The sequence below is a fragment of the Cydia fagiglandana genome, chromosome 6 (genome assembly GCF_963556715.1).
Source record: "Cydia fagiglandana chromosome 6, ilCydFagi1.1, whole genome shotgun sequence".
NCBI lineage: Eukaryota > Metazoa > Arthropoda > Insecta > Lepidoptera > Tortricidae > Cydia > Cydia fagiglandana.
The window spans coordinates 17,279,194-17,298,062 of record NC_085937.1 but is presented as its reverse complement, the minus strand read 5'-3'; the positions used below and the strand labels follow the sequence as shown (position 1 = coordinate 17,298,062).

At 38.7% G+C, this 18,869-nt stretch overlaps 2 protein-coding genes across 2 annotated transcripts in view; one reads left to right on the top strand and one right to left on the bottom strand.

The window, feature by feature from the left end:
* Positions 1-4,132, bottom strand: part of LOC134665424 (SEC14-like protein 2) — a 127,294-nt gene extending 123,162 nt beyond the window's left edge. Inside the window, exon 1 of the mRNA XM_063522390.1 lies at positions 4,129-4,132. The gene's annotated coding sequence lies outside the window, so the exon portion shown is untranslated. The remainder of the gene's footprint in view (positions 1-4,128) is intronic.
* LOC134665446 (thioredoxin domain-containing protein 17-like) overlaps positions 1-18,869 on the top strand; it is a 325,334-nt gene that overhangs the window by 140,058 nt on the left and 166,407 nt on the right. The window lies entirely within an intron of this gene.

Genomic DNA, 18,869 nt, shown 5'->3' with positions numbered 1-18,869 from the left:
AGTATGCATTGATGCTGTTCTATTCCCCAGGGTGTTTGTCTGTCTGTATTTTAGGATTTCATTAGCTATCCAAAACATCATCATCATCATCATTAACTTAAGAGTTATTCTCTTGTCGGTGGAGTATCTTCCAGCTTTCCCTATCTTGCGCCAAAACATACGAACCCAAATTATTTCTGTGTTTTAAGGGTGAAACCCTGATCGTGTGAAGAGATTTTATTTTCTTTGACAAATACAGCATTTGCATTAACTACACATAGATGAGGTGTTCCATGATTATGTGGCTTTCGAAATGCTTTTGTCTTGTAGGTATGACAACTTCCTGAATTAACTGCGTAAAGCTCGAGAAAATACTACCAATAGGCTAGGCTAGATGATAAGTTTTTTGTAAAGGATCAAATGTCTATATCATATGGGGCCCATGCAGGCATGCACCCATGATATTGAAGTAGGAGGATTGTTTTTAAAATATTTGTAAGTATATTGTATGTACGTAGGTTTGTCTGTAAGTATATTTTTTGGTTCTAGAAGTAATACCTAGTAACCTTAACAGTGATGTCTTTCACGTTTTTTTTTCAAGTAGGTACGTACTACTTGCATACGTGAGAAATAAGAAGAGGAGTAAAATAAATTTAATATTACTGTACACACGTAATTCCAAAGAAAGAGCGCTATGATAAGCAAAAGTTATTTTTAGGGTTCCGTATCTCAAAAGGAAAACACGGAACCCTTAAAGGATCACTTCCGTCCATCTGTCTGCCCGTCTGTCCGTCCGTCCGTCCGTCCGTCTGTCCGTCTGTCCGTCTGTCCGTCCGTCCGTCTGTCCGTCTGCCCGTCCGGCCGTCTGTCTGTCGATACCCTTTATTTCGGGAACGGGTCCGTATTGAGTTGAAACCTTTTATATACTCCTAGACTTCGTAGCGTAGACCTACGGTCCTGTGAAGATAAATCAAATAGTAATAATTATTATGTATGTATGTATGTAATGTACCTACAGTATTTCCAAAAAACAGCGCTATGTAAGGTTTCGGTGCTTAGGTACAGTCGCCATCAGATATATCGGAGCGGCCAAGGTGTTCACAATATCTGAACATGCACTCCTTGACAATAAAGGCGTTCTCAGATATTTGTGAGCACCTTGGCTGCTCCGATATATCTGATGGCGACTGTATTATAATGTTATTGTTATGACATGAAGTATCGTAAATAATTTTGATGGTATATGTTTTGATTATGTTTTATTAATAAAAATATTACTTATAGAGAGGAAGGAAGAGAAACTGCCCAAATTCCACACGGGCTAAGCCTTGGCCACAGCGAGTATAATCACTAGGTACACCTAGCTTATAAAACAAAGTACCAAAGAGTGTATATATGCTCGCGATAGAATCAAAATAGGTATTGTGATACAATTAATTGTATTATAAACGATTTCTTTTTCATGTATGTACCATGGACATTCCTCGATGGCACCAAGTTGCAACCGGAAAGCGATGATCACTCGGCAAATCAAGACTGTAGCAGCCACATCTAAGGAGATCATGAATACCTATTCAATATTTTTTTATTCTTTGCTGTTTGATATGTAATAATAAGTTTTTGGCAAAAATTTCATTTTTGGTACAAGCTTTTATCTTCGACTGTACTTTTTTCCACAGGCAACTAATACTCATCGAGACAATACTAAAAACCCCAAACACAATTAGGTTTCGTTGTTTTATCACAGAGTTCCTATGGCCACCTCCGGTCTCCATCATCATATCAGCTCGATGACACCATAATATTGCATAGTCACCCGACTTACATTCGGAAACCGGGAAGTGGATCAAATTTAACTTGCAAGATTTGATTACAGACAGACAGACAGACAACGGTCAGGTGAAACTAAATAAAAGCTTGTAAAAATGCGGTATAATCCAAGATTTTACAGGTCCACCCGCCATCCTGACATCAGAATGGCGGGTGGACCTTTTTTGTTAAATATCTCGTTTCCGGAAGAAGTACACTGGTTTCTATTCATAGTTTACGCAAGTACACTGTAGGTACAATATAAAAACACACTTTTTGCGTGAAATAATGCAATATTTCACAGGTCCACCCGCCATCCTGACGTCAGAATGGCGGGTGGACCTTTTTCGATAAATATTTCGTTTCTACAAGAAGTACACTGATTTCTATTCATAGCATTACGCAAGTACACTAAAAGTACACTATAACTACATACTTGGAGTGCGGTATAATCCAAGATTTCACAAGTCCACCCGCCTTCCTGACGTCAGAATGGCGGGTGGACCTTTTTTGTTAAATATCTCGTTTCCGGTAGAAGTACACTGGATTCTATTAAAAGTACACTAAAGTTCACCGAAGGTACAATATGTTTATAAATATTTCGTTCAAATTCGCTGAGGTCCACCCGCCATCCTGACGCTCACGGAATGGCCGTCCCTAGCAGAATTGTAATTTAAATTGTTGCACACGCAGTATACCCTGGTTTGATTCTTATACAGTCAGGGTTATAACCGCGAACCACTTCATTAATTAATATGTTTGCCTCTCTATCACTCTTATGATTATTTGCGCGAAAGAGAGGCACTTATATGATTATTTGGCATGGTTAGCGGTCCCCCGGACGCGTTCCACGTCTTTTAGGATGGTATTCCATCTATCCAATTTCTTTGCCCAATGTGTAAAGTCGGACCAAAAAAAGTCTGCAGCGGATTTGATAACCCACGCAGTGCAAGTGTCATTTATACGGCATAATTTCAAAGAAGTTTGACGTTTAAAATAACACTTTCACTGCGTGGGCTATCAAATATGCTGCAGACTATTCATGGTCTGACTTTCTATTGAGTCTCACATCAGAGAGTGAGACGCAATGACATTGGACAAAGAAATTGGATAGGACGGTGGAATACCACCCTTAGTCATTTATATAAGAACAATAAAATATACGAAGAGTTCTATCGTATTATTTCAGTAGTTAGTGCCTTTGGGTAATTTTAGGCAGGAAATAAGGAATATTACGGAACATTCTGCGTATGGGGCGTTACTCTCACTAACCCCAGGACCTACTGCGAAACACGAAAACCAACATTTCGGTTTCTGCCTCTCTATCACTCGATATCTGCTTCTCTGCATATCAACAGAGGCAATCACTCGATATCTGCTTCCCTGCATATCGACAGAGGCAATCACTCGATATCTGCTTCTCTTATCGACAGAGGCAGATAACGAAATTTTGATTATCGCGTTTTGCGGTAAGCCATTTGTAAACAAGTCACCTGGATGCAAAGATTAAAGTAAGTATGCATCAATATCATGGTGAAAAGTTGACATAAAACTGTTTAGCCCGTTCCACACTCGTGTGCGAATCACAGCGCGAAGCCAAGATTCGCGCACGAGTGTGGAGTGGGCTTTTAAGGCATAGTTATGATGTAAATTTGTACTCTGTGCAGGCAGAGAAGATCAGTTGAACTCTAAATGAATGAATAAAAATGGTTATTATAGTTTGTCAAAGGACTGTCTCATTTCAAACATAGATAGAGAGAATCATACTATCTTGGTCTTACACTAGTACTAACACCCAAAAGAAAAGGATGAGTATAGTTTTTTTGTTCTTATTTACTGACAAATTTGGTTTGACCAACTATAGATACGGTATTGTCATATATATTTCTATGAACTTCGTACGAAATAAAAAAGTATCTAAGTAATAAGTTACTTCTACACTCCATATAATAAGTGGTAATGTGAGAAAAAACTATACAGGGCGTCCCACGGCTATGCCACATGGAGGGAAAGTACCCTAAATATTGTAGATGGAACATTTTACTGAAAGAAGACATTATTTTAATTTAAAAAACAATTTAAACTGCATTCATAGATTTTTAAATAATTACATGGTTGAACCGGGAATCGAACCCGCCGCACGAGAAAAAAAATCACCCTGTAGCTTTATCATACCGATCGAAAGGCTTGATCATAAGGATTATTTTTTGCTAAATAACATAGTGTCGGAAATAAAAGGAAGCCCATGAATTTTAACATTTTTAATTCAAAATTAATCAATTTAATTTATCAAATGCTCAAAATGTAGTCTCATTCTGTTGAATACAAAGCCGCACTCTTTTGATTATTTCGCTAAATTTCACATCAAATGTTAAAATTCATGGTCTTCCTTTTGTTTCTGACACTATGTTCTTTAGCAAAAAATAATCCTTATGATCAAGCCTTTCGATCGGTATGATAAAGCTACAGGGTGATTTTTTTTCTCGTGCGGCGGGTTCGATTCCCGGTTCAACCATGTAATTATTTAAAAATCTAGGAATGCAGTTTAAATTTTTTTTTTAATTAAAATAATGTCTTCTTTCAGTAAAATGTTCCATCTACAATATTTAGGGTACTTTCCCTCCATGTGGCATAGCCGTGGGACGCCCTGTATAGTATCTTAATATTCATTATAAACCTACATGCTCATTATTGAATCATTTTTACAAGCAGTAACATCAATAGATGTCTCATTTAATATAATCCGACTAAATTACGTTTCAGAAACACTTCCATATTTCACAAAATAAATCAAGACATTATCCAACCTATATAATCTTGACGTTTATTATATCAAAGACGGCTGTACCTAATATAAACCGACCAAGTAACGAATTAGCTATACCATCATATTTAACAAACAAATTTATGACGTTTTGCAACCTTCTTATTTTGGCAAATATATTCCGACACAGGGGTGGTATTCCATCTGTCCAATCTTGGTCCAATGTGTATTTGCGTCTCACATTTTGCTTAATGAGAGAGTGAGACGCAATGCATATTGGACAAAGATCTTAAACAAGTAGAATACTACCCAAAGAGAAAAATAGGTTGTCAGGAGGCTCCGGGACGTGACCGGGCCGGGCCCGCACCGTGCCACGCCCGAGCCCCGGTGATCACGTGATGCTCTCCATAGAAAACGACGCTCCGGAAGCTCCGGCCCGGCCACGGCCCGGTCTAGCGTGAGTCATCCTTTACGATCCGAGTTAATTAGCCGATTGGACACTCAGACACACATAATTACAAACATCTACCAGGTATGTCAGGCTACGAGCGAGCAGTTGCATGACTTAAAGTCCACCTTGCAAAACAATACTACTGCTAACAAGACATTAGAACAACAACTAGATAAAAAAATCGATTACCACTCTGGGTCAATTTTCAAATAGGCATTTTTTGCTGTCCCATGGCTAAAACTCGAAGTCCATAGGACTAAAAGACTGGGTATGTATATATTTTCATTCAGTGTATTATAAGCTTTAAAAATCATGCACAACTGTACCAAAAATATTATTTGGTCCTGACAAAATCGCATTTGAAGTTCCAAAAACGGCGAAATTTGCCGTTTTTCGCGTGTCCCAGTGGCGGCATCGCGCAATAAAAAAAATCATAACTTTGGATGTAGGCAACGTATTATAAACAACTTAGTATTTCTATAAAGAGCATTTTCTAGAGAATTGATTTAATCATATTGATAAATTAATGCGTTATTTCATAAAACAAGGGAAGCCTTTTTATCGCTGTCCCGCGCGGCACCTGTTTTGTTATGACTTAAATATACCCCCTATAATCTTCTTTGTCTATTGAATAACGGTTAGATTAAATTTACAACGCAATAGTGCGGTTAGTTGGTCATCGATTGACATCAAATGTAAACCCGGAAACAGTTTAATTAATTTAAAAACAGATAAAAATCTCTTTCGATATATTTTGGTACGACTACAACGACATTTGTATGGACGCTGAATACGTTGGTACGTAGTTGGAATAAAAATGTTTCTTTTATAATAATAGTTGCAAATATAGTGTTAAAATATATAGTAAAATAAATAAGTGAATCTGTTGTATTGTGTAGGAAATATCGCTAAAAAATATTATTGGCGACATGTCGCGACATTTGTATGGCGACATTTATACGGCTATTTTGACCGTATAAATGTCGATTGTGGCATACAAATGTCGACATAGTGCCATACAGATGTCGAGAAGGTGTTATACATATGTCGTCAGGGTCTTATAAATGCAACAAAAATAATAAATAGTGGCATATACATGTTGATACTGCCATATAATGTCGAAAAAATGCCGTATACATGTCCAAAACGCCTTACAAATGGCTAAATAGTGTCATACAAATGTCGATCTTTAAACGTCCATATCTAGCTAACTATAAAAAGTACAGAGGTGCCTCCTACAGTATATTTTTTGTTGTTAAGAACCCTTTCTAAAACGAAGATTATAAATCAGATTTTTCAAAAATAAAAAATTGCCATACAAATGTCGAAAAAACACCCTCTTCAAAAATTGACCCTCAACAACTTGATAAGTTCATAGCAGAATCGAAAGGCATAGGATTGGATCGTGTAACCAAAACAAGAAGTGCAATACTAACGGGGCGCGGATACAAACTGCAGGAGCAAGCGCAAGCGATTCGGCCGTGGCCAGTATCCACTGTATGCAGAATAATAGCGAGAGTTGGGCCACAAAAACGGCAGCGGCGGGCGTTACAACTTGCGCGGGGGTCCCATTAACAGATAAGATGCAAACTACTGGGTTAAATACTTCTACATATATTAAAGATAAAAAGGAACTAATAAGCTCAAATACGTTACAAGTTACGCTAACTCAGAGTGACACCACTAGAAACAGAAAAACCCCTACATCCGTACAACCGTCAACTTGTTCCACCAAAGTACTATCGCACTCGTCAGGAAATGAGCATGCAAATAAGAATACTGGAACAAGTAACACTCAAGGACTCGAGACTCATAGAAAGGAAAAAGGTACATCTCACCTCAAAAATGTTCAAAGAGGTAGTAACAAGAGCATAACGGATATTATGGCTATGGAACGAATGAAATATTTGCACGTATGGCGATTACAAAAGGATACCACTGTAGAAAATTTAACTATGTATATTAAAAAAATATGTGGCTCCCAGGTTAATTTAAAAGTAGATAAGGTAACGCAAAAGAAGGATAGAGGTTATGCTTCATTTATAATAAGTGTATCGGAAAGCGATTATGATAAATTAATAAACCCGGAAATCTGGCCTTTGAATACCGAGTTCAGCGAGTGGATCTGGTTTCGGAGAACAACGAGTAAAACAAAAGAAGGAAGATAATAGGATTTACATTTTTTACCAAAATGCACGAGGTTTACGAACTAAATTGAATGATTTTAGTAGTAATATAGATAGTTCAGGTGCAGATTTATTTGGAATCACGGAATCTGGGTGCAATGCCTCCATAGAAGATGCAGAAATTATCCCACCAGGGTACCAAATTATAAGGTGTGATCGAGCGGATGGGCGAAAACACGGCGGCGCGCTTCTCGTGGCCACACACCGGTTTGAGCTACGGCCGGTCGCGATGCCGAGTGTCGTCAATATTGATGACTGTACGTTTGAGTTGGTAGGCGCTGCAGTTTATCTTAATAATAGATACTTGTTTTTATGTTGTGTGGTATACATCCCACCAAAAAGTAATGAACGCGAATATATGACTTTATTTAGAATTTTAGAACAATGGTGTGTTAAATATAAAAATTATATAATACTAGGTGACTTTAACCTGTATTCATGTTGTGATAATGTTAACAATTACTTTGAATATTTTCGTATTTTTTGCGAGTTTGACCAAAAAAATAATGTACCAAACTGTAATGATCGGCAACTAGATTTAGTGTTATGTAATAGAGACATGTCGGACAGGGTGTCGGTGGAGGCGGCGGACGAGTCGCCGGTGCCCGTGGATGCCTACCACCCGCCGCTGGCGGTGGCCGTGGCCGTGCGCGGCGACAGTGCCGGGGTCCGCGAGGACTATACGCCTGGTTCCGTACAATACTTGCAGTCAAATATGGGTCAAAATTCATTGCAGTGGAATTTTGCAAAAGCAGATTTCAGTGTTTGGAATTTGGATCCTTTGTTTGGGTTACGCGAGCCAGAGAATGCACTTAATAATTTTTATGATATAGTGGAGCGAATTATAGATAACTGTGTCCCTAAAAAGAAGCCAAAAATTGGCAACGGCAGGTACGTCTATCCTAAATGGTACACTATCGATATAATTAAGTGTATACATCAGAAAGCCAAACTACACAAGGCTTATAAATCGAGCGGATCGAGAGATGATTATGTTGCTTTTTCTACTTGTAGGGCCAAAGTTAAGAAATTAATAAATGAGGCGCACGATCAGTACCAGACACGGATGCAAAGTGAGATAGTAAAAGATCCGAAGTCATTCTGGAACTACGTCCGATCCAAACGGGGAGCGGGAAACCGTAAGACAGTTACGAAGAATGGAAGTAGTTTAAGGAATCCAGAATGTGCTAAGGAATTTGCTGACTACTTTCATTCAGTGTACGGGAAGTCACCGGCGAAGCTGGACGTGGAGGACGCAATACGAGAGGGCGGGGCGGGCTCGGCGCGCGTGTCGCTGCAGCGGCTGACGCTGCGTGAAGTGCGCGCTGCGCTCACTGCGCTCAAGCCAAAACGCTCGGCGGGACCGGACGGCATTCCCGCTTTCATTATCAAAGATTGCGGCAGAGCCCTTGAGGAACCGCTTCTGCACATATTTAATTTGTGTCTGGAGATGTCGCATTTTCCAAAACGCTGGAAAGTCACTCGGGTGATTCCTATACCCAAAGGGGATTCCAGGTCGGAGGTAAGTGGATTTAGACCAGTGGCAATATTATCTACGCCAGCAAAAGTTTTTGAGTCGGCGGTGCAGCGCAGCATTCAAGAGCAGGTGTCCGCTCAGCTGTCGGACGCGCAGCACGGATTCCGGAAGGCGCGGAGCACGACCAGCAACCTACTCGACGACATTGCTTACGCGGTCCCTTATGTTGACGCTGGGGTGCAGGTGGACGCCGCGTACTTTGACTTCAAAAAAGCATTTGACATGGTGGATAATGATGTTTTGTTGGCAAAGATGGCGGCGGTTGGCTGCACACCCAAATTACTGCAGTTTTTCGCAGACTATATGAGGGACCGCCAGCAGTATGTTGAGTATGCAGGGTACAAGTCTGAACCGTATTTTACCAGGACAGGAGTAAGTCAGGGAAGTAACTTGGGGCCGTTAGAATTTATAATCATGATTAACGATCTCCCGGAAGTAGTCAAGGAAGCTAGATGTCTACTATTCGCGGACGACCTCAAGTTGCTTCTGGCGGTCAAAGACAATTTTTTTTTTTCGTCCATCTGGACAGGCTAAAGCTCTAAGCCATACTGCCTTGTCATTTGCTTGTCATGAGTAGATTTTTTTTGTCTTTTCAGTAAGTTCAATCCGGTAAACGTCTTCAGTAAATACTATTCATATTAGGTATTTTTATAATACTTTAAGTAAAAGCGTCTCTTCCAGTTATTTGGTCATATCCATTAAACATCCATTCTCATTCTGTTTCATTCAAATCTGTTTTAGCAATTAGACAAATACTGTAATATTCTCGTAACAATATTAATATTAGTTTCAATACAAGTACCTACAACACTTAGAACTTAAATTATAAAAACACTATTTATAAATTTACAACATATTTACAGAATTATGTACAAATTTATACAAAGACATATAAGTTGTAGTCTCCTTTAACAAATCTGTTACTGTAGACGGGATTAAATTAGGCGCTCCATAAATATTAAGCAGCGCAGGTCAAAGACAAGGAAGGGGCAACACCGGTGTGAGGGCTGAGGGTAGAGAGATAAAAGAATAAAGATCAAAAAGTTTTTATTTTATTTCAGGTGTCTCGGGCGGATGGCGCGAGCACTTCGACGAGGAGATGCGCAGGCGCAGAGTTGGATGCGCGAGAACCTCGCTGGCTCTGACCTGCGCTTTCCTGACTATAGCTCCTAGTTGATAGCCCAGATATACAATGTAAAACGATTGCCAGTCCAATATCGGAAGTGTACCCAAAATTGGAATGATGTCAAGTGTTATTGGAATTATTCTTCGGCCTAAATCGCAAACCTCGTAACTCCTCCGGGGGAGTTACGAGGCTTGCGACTAACGGCTCGATTCTTAAAATGTATTAGATCTCTACTAGACCTCAACAAGTTACGATATGGATAATTTAAAGATATTTGTAAGATAGATATGTCGAATTTGACGTTTCCGCGATTCTGGAGGTCCTCTTGAACGATTTCGACAAGATAAATATGTCAAATTTGACGTTTCCGCGATTCTGGAGGTCCTCTTGAACGATTTCGACAAGTTATGACTTAGATATCTAAGTCACATCTAGTCGATATCTAATGTAAATCTAGTTGATCTCTATATCGTTTCTAGATCTTGTGATTATCTCGTTTCCCGAATACGCGTGTAAAAGTATTGTTGTCCAAGGTAGCAATTATTAATTTCCTTGAAATGGAGTTACGAGGTTTGCGATTTAGGCCGACGATGTGATCTTGCGTAAATTATGTCGGGTGACCAGAGGCGTATTTTTTTTATACACTAGCTTGCATGTATAACAATATATTATTCTAAGATACCTATTATCACCCACTTATAGAGCTTTTCTTATTTTGCAGTCAGTGAGTACCTACAGCGCAGCGACCGCTCTCGACTGCTGTGAAGCTCAGAAGTGGTCACATTTTTTCATTTGTAGTTTGCCTCTTTCTCACTTATTAAACATACCTACTGATATATACGTGATGGCTTCCGTTTTGTACACTTCAAAATATCTTTAAGCGTAAGCGTCATTCTTAGATAGTACAAGTAGTAGTAAAAATAACGACTACACACTACACACCTACTCCCTTGCTGAAACCTATGGGCTCGCTCTATAAGTCTATACAATTGTACGTAACGTAATGATGTATCGTCACCCCGAATATATTTACGTTTACGACTGCCTTTACGAGTGGAAAGCCACAAAATCGCTTTAAACGAGCCGTTAAACTGACGCATTGGACTCAACATGCAATAACTGAGGCTTTATTATATCCGCACACTGAGTTATAGGCTCACCCAGACTTGTGTAAGTATGCTCTCTGATATATTTAGTTATAACGGGCCTCGGGGTCAGAGTTAAACTAGTTTTTTTAAAGCATTCGACTGAATGACCAAAGGGAATACCTGGTTTGTTATCGGACCATTCTTCGCGGATTTACGGCATATCGGGACGATAACTCCTCCAAAGTTGGATTATTCGGTAAAAGGTTTAATGTGGACGGACGATAGTAAAAAAAGTTTTCCCAAATCTTCAATCAGGTCAACCATCAAAAGTCCAAAGCTAGTATTATTTCTACAGGATGCTTAGCTCACATAAGATTTAGGCGTGGCATTTTATACTAACACATCTTGATACTCGCATATATATATTATATTATGTATAGGTAGATAGTGTTGAGATATTAGACGACACATGTCGCGCGTTCGATCATTAAATACGGTGCAGTCGTTACTCCAGTCCAGTCGAAGATCATCAAAAACGGATCGAAACATGTCAAGTAGGTACATACTTACTTATTCGACTTAGGTCCACTTGCATCATTCCATTAACCCCGGGTTAACCGGTTAAACCTGAAGTTACCATGGTTACCAGTACAATTTGACACTGGGTTGTCGGTTAAACCGCTTATTTTCGTCACACTTAAACCGCTGAACCGATTTAGTTGAAATTTGGTAAAATTGCTTTCCAAATTGTGAACCAATTTTGGCATGATAAAAAGTAATTACCCATACTAGCTGTGTGTAATTCTGTAATTCACGGTCCAATCATATCCCACTAGCAGTATTAAAACAATTTATTCCAATCCCGTCTATGGCGTCATTAACGCGTTAACGCGACTGCGGCGGTCTGATTGCATGGATATATACGGTGTTTAAATTATTGTAGATTGGATATAATTGTAGACGAGCTTCTGTCTGCGACTTTTCTGTGTGAAATGATGATGATGATGATGATTGATAAAAAATACTATATATCCTTCTGCAGGCCTCAAACTATTTCCATGCCAAAATTCGTTAAAGGGGCCCACTATTAATTAAGAGCCAACAGGAGTGGTCATTTCTCCATACAAACGTACTCGACTGTTTCCTCCGTGGGTTTTGAGTTTTGATGCTAGAGCAATGATATTTTCAACACAGATTAATATTGTCAATATCTGTGTACGTACGTTTTGCTTTGTTGATATTTTTGTTTTTAAAGGCGCTAGAGCCCTTCAAAAATGGCCAAAATGGCCTCATTGACTATGCCGCAATGAGAGGCGTAGTATTCAAAACTGATATAAATTATCCAAAAAAGCAAAACGGTCCGACACAGATAATTTTATAATCATTTAGATTTCCCAATTTGGTTACGATTGGTTAAGTTTTGGAGGAGGAAACAGTCGAGTACGAAACCTCGATTTTTGAGATTTTTACGCAGGATTTTTCGCCTTGTCCTTATCGCACTAGTTTTAGGAGCCGATTCCGTTAGCGAGACGGGTCTTCTTCTTCCTCGATCCCTCATTGCTGAGGATCGCGACCATGTATGCTACGTCTCCACAGTGTGCGATCATAAGCCATATGGGTCACGCACTGCATGTTGCCGCCAACCACTCTCTTCACAACATCAGACCATCTCGTGGGTGCTTTTCCTCGCGCTCGCTTGCCCTCTATTTGGCCCAAGATAATTTGCCTTTCTAGGTCGTGCTTTTTAGACCGCATGATATGACCAAAGAAGCTGAGTGCGCGTTCTTGACATTTTGTAGAGAGCCGTGTGGTGATCTTCAGCTCCTCTAGGATAGACTTGTTGGTTCTCATAGCCGTCCAGGGTATGCGTAGGAGCCTTCGCCAACACCACATCTCAAACCAGCGAGACGGGTATATTTACCTAAAATGTTTAAAACTCTGCTCCTGTTTCGTCTGTCAGTTAGGACAAAATTCTGATAGTTCCTAACAACTGACAGGCCGATACCGTCCGGCGGACTGGTAATCAGTGGGCCCCTTTAAGAGAGGATTAAGCATCACAGACAAATTACATATTTGGGGTCGAAATCTTTTCAGAATGGTCAACCACAGTAGAAACCACCATTCACATTTTGCTTAGTGAGAGAGAGACGCAATGAACATTGGACAGGTGGAATACCAACCTATGACGTTGTGATTTGTGATGCAACCTGAAAAAAATATGAGCTATCGAGCACACATTAAAATTATTCCATTAAGATTAACTGCTATTACAATATCAACAAATGTACGTTCGTTCGTACGTAACGTACAAACAGTTAAGTTTACTGCTTGGTTCAATAGGCTCCCCTGGAACTGTTGAAAACATTAAAATTTAACGCAATTTCAATTGTTTCAACCGATTTTTTTTTCAGTGTGCGTCGGTCCGATTGCACGGTTTATACCGTGATCAATTAAACTGTTACCTATCTTTAGTTTATATGCAACAAAAATATATTATAGGTATTTTTATTTGATTTTCAAATCAGATCTGCAGTCTAAGTACAGTCAGCAGCCGAAGTTGCTAAGCGGGCGAGGTGTTTAAAATTGCAGATAGGTATAGGTAGGTATTCTGAGTAAGGTATGTATAGTTGACGTGTCGTTATGTATTATAGCAATAGTATATCAGTATTAACCACAGGGATTCGATTACTGGTGGTTAGAATTGTGTATGCCAGTGAATATCGTATTTGAACCGAATATGAACGATGAGTACAAAGCAATTTGTGTCTGTCTATTGCAGAAACCTATATTATCCGATATCTGCTGTGTTGATTGTTTTAGTCCAGGGCTCTCCAAACCCCGGCCCAGGGAATCCCAGGCCCCAGGGATTCAACCCTAACAGCAGCAACCAGATAGACCCCCCTCCCTCCTCAGCACCGCCGGTCGCCCGCGCCAGGTTTCTGAGGCGCAATATGGCCCTCAGGTAAAAAAGTTTGAAGACCCCTGTTTTAGTCAGTGTTATTAATATTTAGACTTCAAAGTTGCTATGGCGGTCAGCATAATAGCCAAAGGTAACTTTACTCACTAGCTTCACGCTGTCCCGCAAAAGTTGCTATTTGTAATTATACCAAAATAATTAATTGTCATGCAACTAAAACTAAAGCCAAAATCAGTACCTATTATAAAATAAAATAAACTAAAATTATACCTTACAAAAGAATGTTATCATCATCATCATCTCAGCCACAACACGTCCACTGCTGAACATAGGCCTCCCCCTTTGGGGGATGAATGCCGTAATCGCCACGCTTGGCAGGCGGATTGGCGATCGCAGTCGAGTACACCGAATTTGAGGGTCGCTGCTGCCCGTCCACCGGTGGTCTTGGACGTAGTTTAAGGACATACCCGGGTCCTGTTAAAAGAATGTTAGGTATGTACATACGATAAAAAGGAGATGCTTGAAAAGTTCGATAAAAATAATGTTTATACGTAGGTAACTAAGAATTATGTTACGTTATCCGTCTTACAACGATAAATCTCATCAAAACTTTGGTGTCCAAGCTTACCCCATTCCATTACTCGTACCTATCTTGGAACAAGCACATAAAGTGAAATAAAATGTTTAAATTATACGAAATAAAACAAAATATAACTAGGGGCACGATTCGATTTACGATTAGCAATAAGATTGTTAATGCTATAAATATATTTTTTTTGCCTGTGAACTTGAAACCCCGGCTATATAATTCCGTATGACGAACTGTAAGTGTAAGTGTAAGGTCGAAGCGGAGTGTTCGGCGGGGCGTGCAGCGTGGCGTCGGGCTCACAAGTGATATGAGCAGCGCAGCGTGTACTAAGGTCGCTCCTATACGTTTGCATTTGTTTAATGGCTCCTCTTCACGTTGGGCCAACGCCAACGCCAACGAGGGACGCATTTATGCGTTAGAGGGAGCAAGTGATATTGCTATCTCATTCTACCGCATGCACGGTGGCTCGGCTTGTATGGAGAAAGGGTCAAAACTCGATTTCTCCGAAAGTATCAAAGATACCCTCAAAATAAAAATATGTTCGTGTTTGTTGTTTAAATATCTACTAAAAAAACAGTAATAAATAGTTCTTCTTTGTATATTTTAGCATAAAAAAAATCTAACTGATAACAAAAAAATATGCAAAATACGTACAATTTTAAAGCCTTATAAAAATAGAATTAAGAAATAAATTACAACGTATTCTTGAATAATATAATAGAACAAATAGTTTTTATCAATTATATTGTAAAAATCTATATTTAAAATTAATAATTATATATTTACAGAGATGCTAATATCATACAAATTATGCAACGCAAAATATTTCACGTCACGTGTCAGTCACCTTAAAAAACTAACATAGATCAACTAATATTGTAGATTAATCTAAAATGTATTTTAAACATCTAGTTAAATAAGTACTCATTGTGACAACTATTGATTTTTTGTTTTTGGTAGTTTCCTACGACCCGTAATCATAGGGTCCGAATTTACTAGAAAATGATTTAAGAGATTCGTATTTGTCTATGTGCGCGCACACAATTACTTTACCAAACGAAGGTAAAACAGGATAAACTCGAAAATTTATAAAAGTACGTAGTAACAAATATTGGAGTTATGTTAGTATAGCTTCTGTGAGAAGAGATAGCACATGCATCGTAAGGATTTGATTGGTCTCTAAATTAGCTAATATTCGTCAGGTTGTTGACTGCTGTTGCATCCAAGGTTGCTAGTGCTGGTAACCTTCTGCGTTTTGATCGCTTACTACAAGCTGAAAAATCCTTTTTTTGGCCATCCGGCTTAAGTAGAGGGTTCCGAATTGCCCGATGATGACGGTTGTCCCAATTCAATATTTAACGTCTTTTCAATCACCTTATTTTTATTGGAAAATTATCACTTTGCTTCTCATTTAACCAATTCGAATGTTTCTTAAGAACTATACACTGATTTCGCAAAGATGGTTTCCAATAAATTACAAGTCTACTACCAATGTAAGTACTTTATTATGTTATCCAAATCACTTGTACCTACGTTTTCTACATCTGGCAACATTCCTACTAATTTGTTTTAAGCACTGGCAACATCCTTCTGTATCTGAACTATTAAGTTAAATAAAAATCCCTTTGTAAAAGATCCGACCTACACATCACCTGAAAAAAGAAAGAAAATGGGTAAATTTCCATTCGTAATGTTTTCGTAGTACTGCTACGCGTTGGCCTACGCAGGCGTAGCAGTCTTTTAACTATCAAACCCGCAGGCGTCTGCATATAATCTTTTATGGCCGTTAATCTAGAGATATCAAGCTTCAAAACCATACTACTTTCAATGTTAAAATTCATTAGGAACATAACTAGAAGTTTAAGTAAAGAAAATATTCTAATCCTGTTTGTATGACTTTCTGTTACCTCGTAGACCTATTATTATAAATATACTTTTAATGAAAAAGTTATACTTTGTATATAAAATGAAACAACATACCTGATTCTTTAAGCTCCATATTAATAATAATCACTAAAATCACTATCGCCTCAGGAATTCACTACTAATGACGTTCACTTAATGAGCCTCTGATAAGAGAGCGCGTACAAACGGGAGTTGCGTTAACTTTCAAGGATTGTTAGAGAATGAAAGTAATCGGGGGGCACGGCAGTGCCCCCGCCAAGTTGAGCGCGAAGCAAACACTGCCGTACCATCCTTTACTGGAACCATTTCGCCGCATTTTCAGGCCCCTATTTGAGAACCTCTGGATAAGACCAGAACGCAGAAATTTTGGTCATCCAGTAAGCTATAATCACATACTTAAAATCCAAAATTTCAAGTCTGTAGGTCATTTAGTTCCGACGTTAAGCGAAAGCAAAGTTTCGCATTTATGAAACTCACTCATGATCATCAGAATAGAACTAGTACTTCCCATAAACTCAGAGAGCTGAAATTTGGTACAGAGTTAGGGTTTAATGGCCATATAAAGGGAAAACCTAAAAATATTGCAATATCAGTCACGTTTTAAAGATCTAAGAACTGCATAAGTAAGTTTGTAATCCCATATAAATATATGATATTACTAAGTTACTGTTGCAGTTCCTACAAATAGTAGGTAAAGTAAAGTAAAGGTACACTACGATGTACGATGTGAGTATGAATGAAGATATGTTTAGTTATGATATGTGTATACATAGTATGGGTATGAGTACCCGAAAAGAAGAACTGCCTACAAAAAGAGATGAGATCCCATCAAAAACATTACATGTAAAAAGGTGCAAGTCTCGCAACGCTTTTACTACAAAAAAGTTTTGAGATGTAATGTGAAACCAAGTCGGTTATTTTAATCAGTGCCAGGGGGTGTTAAAACCGTATCAATAAGATATCTTTAATTTGTAATACGTATAATGACTTGGCCATCGCACGGTTGCATAATGACAAAAGGATCATCGTCACCTATTAAAAATAATTCTAATTGAACATAACGCTAGCGCTAATTGCAGTTTGAGCATTACACATATTTACGAGTACGGTACGAGTAAAGCATTATGTGCGATTGCCAAGTCATTATATGATGATTAGTGACGGATTACTGATTATTATTTAATTATTAGATTTAATGAATGGGCAATACGAAAAACTGTTGCTACTGTACAAGAATCAGAACCGGAAAAAAAGAAAAGAAAGATTTGTAATAATAAAAAAACTACTCCTAAAAAGAAAAAAAATGTGTTAAATAAGAAAATCTAATAAAATAAATCAATATGACCACGTTTCTACAAAAAGAAGTGAAATCCCATCAAAAACATTCTGTAAAAAACTAGCCAAGTCTCGATGGAGCTGCTTGTTTATCTCTAAAAAGTAATGAAATCTAGACAAAGTCGTGCCAAGTCTAAGGTTCCTTACTGCGATTTCTTTATTATTATAGTTAATGTTGTGTGACTTGGCCGTTGAAGGGTACACAAGGGTACAAAACCAGGTGCTCCATGACACCATTGCACCAATCTGCCATTGCACCAAAAAGAAGTGTTTGTTTCAGGCTCGCCCATACATAAGTATTATTGAAATACGCAGCTTTATCAAGCCTACAATTGACTGGTTATTGAATCAACGTTTTCCAAGTGGCAATTTTCCATCGTCAATGGGTAGCGGTTCTGGCGACAGATTGGTGCAATGGTGTCATCGAGCACCTGGTTTAGTACCCTTGTGTACCCTTCAACGGCCAAGTCACACAACATTAACTATAATAATAAAGAAATCGCAGTAAGGAACCTTAGACTTGGCACGACTTTGTCTAGATTTCATTACTTTTTAGAGATAAACAAGCAGCTCCATCGAGACTTGGCTAGTTTTTTACAGAATGTTTTTGATGGGATTAGTTATGCCGGATCTATTTACACCTGATAAAAGTACACTTATTAGCTAATAATATTCAGTCATTGGAAACCAAAAAATACCACATGCGTTTTTATGAGTTATGGCCTAAGGCCAGCCCACCGTGGCATGGCTGCGTCCCTCGTTGGCTTTGGCGTTGGCCCAACGTGAAGAGGAGCCTTAACATGCACGCCGCACGCCCCGCCCCGCTGCACGCCCAACTCGAGCGTCCACTCAGGCCTTACACTAAGAGGTTTAGCAATAAACGCGCAGAAAAAATACCGTGAACATTTCAATACATGAGTAATTTTTAAAAATTCTCCTTTGCATAATGCTAGGTGCTATAGGAAAGTAATCTACCCTTTGAACACTTCTTAGCCTTGTTTAAAGTTTAAAGTAATTACCGTTTGAATTAAAAGCGTTTGCTCAGAATAAAGGAGTCCGGTCGTTGTCTGCAGTCTTTAACTTTTAGTACGGTAAGGTTAAATACTAAGTCTGAGTTAAATACCTAAAAACTCAATTTAGAAACGAGTAATAAAGTTTTAATGTAGGATTAAAGTTTATTTAA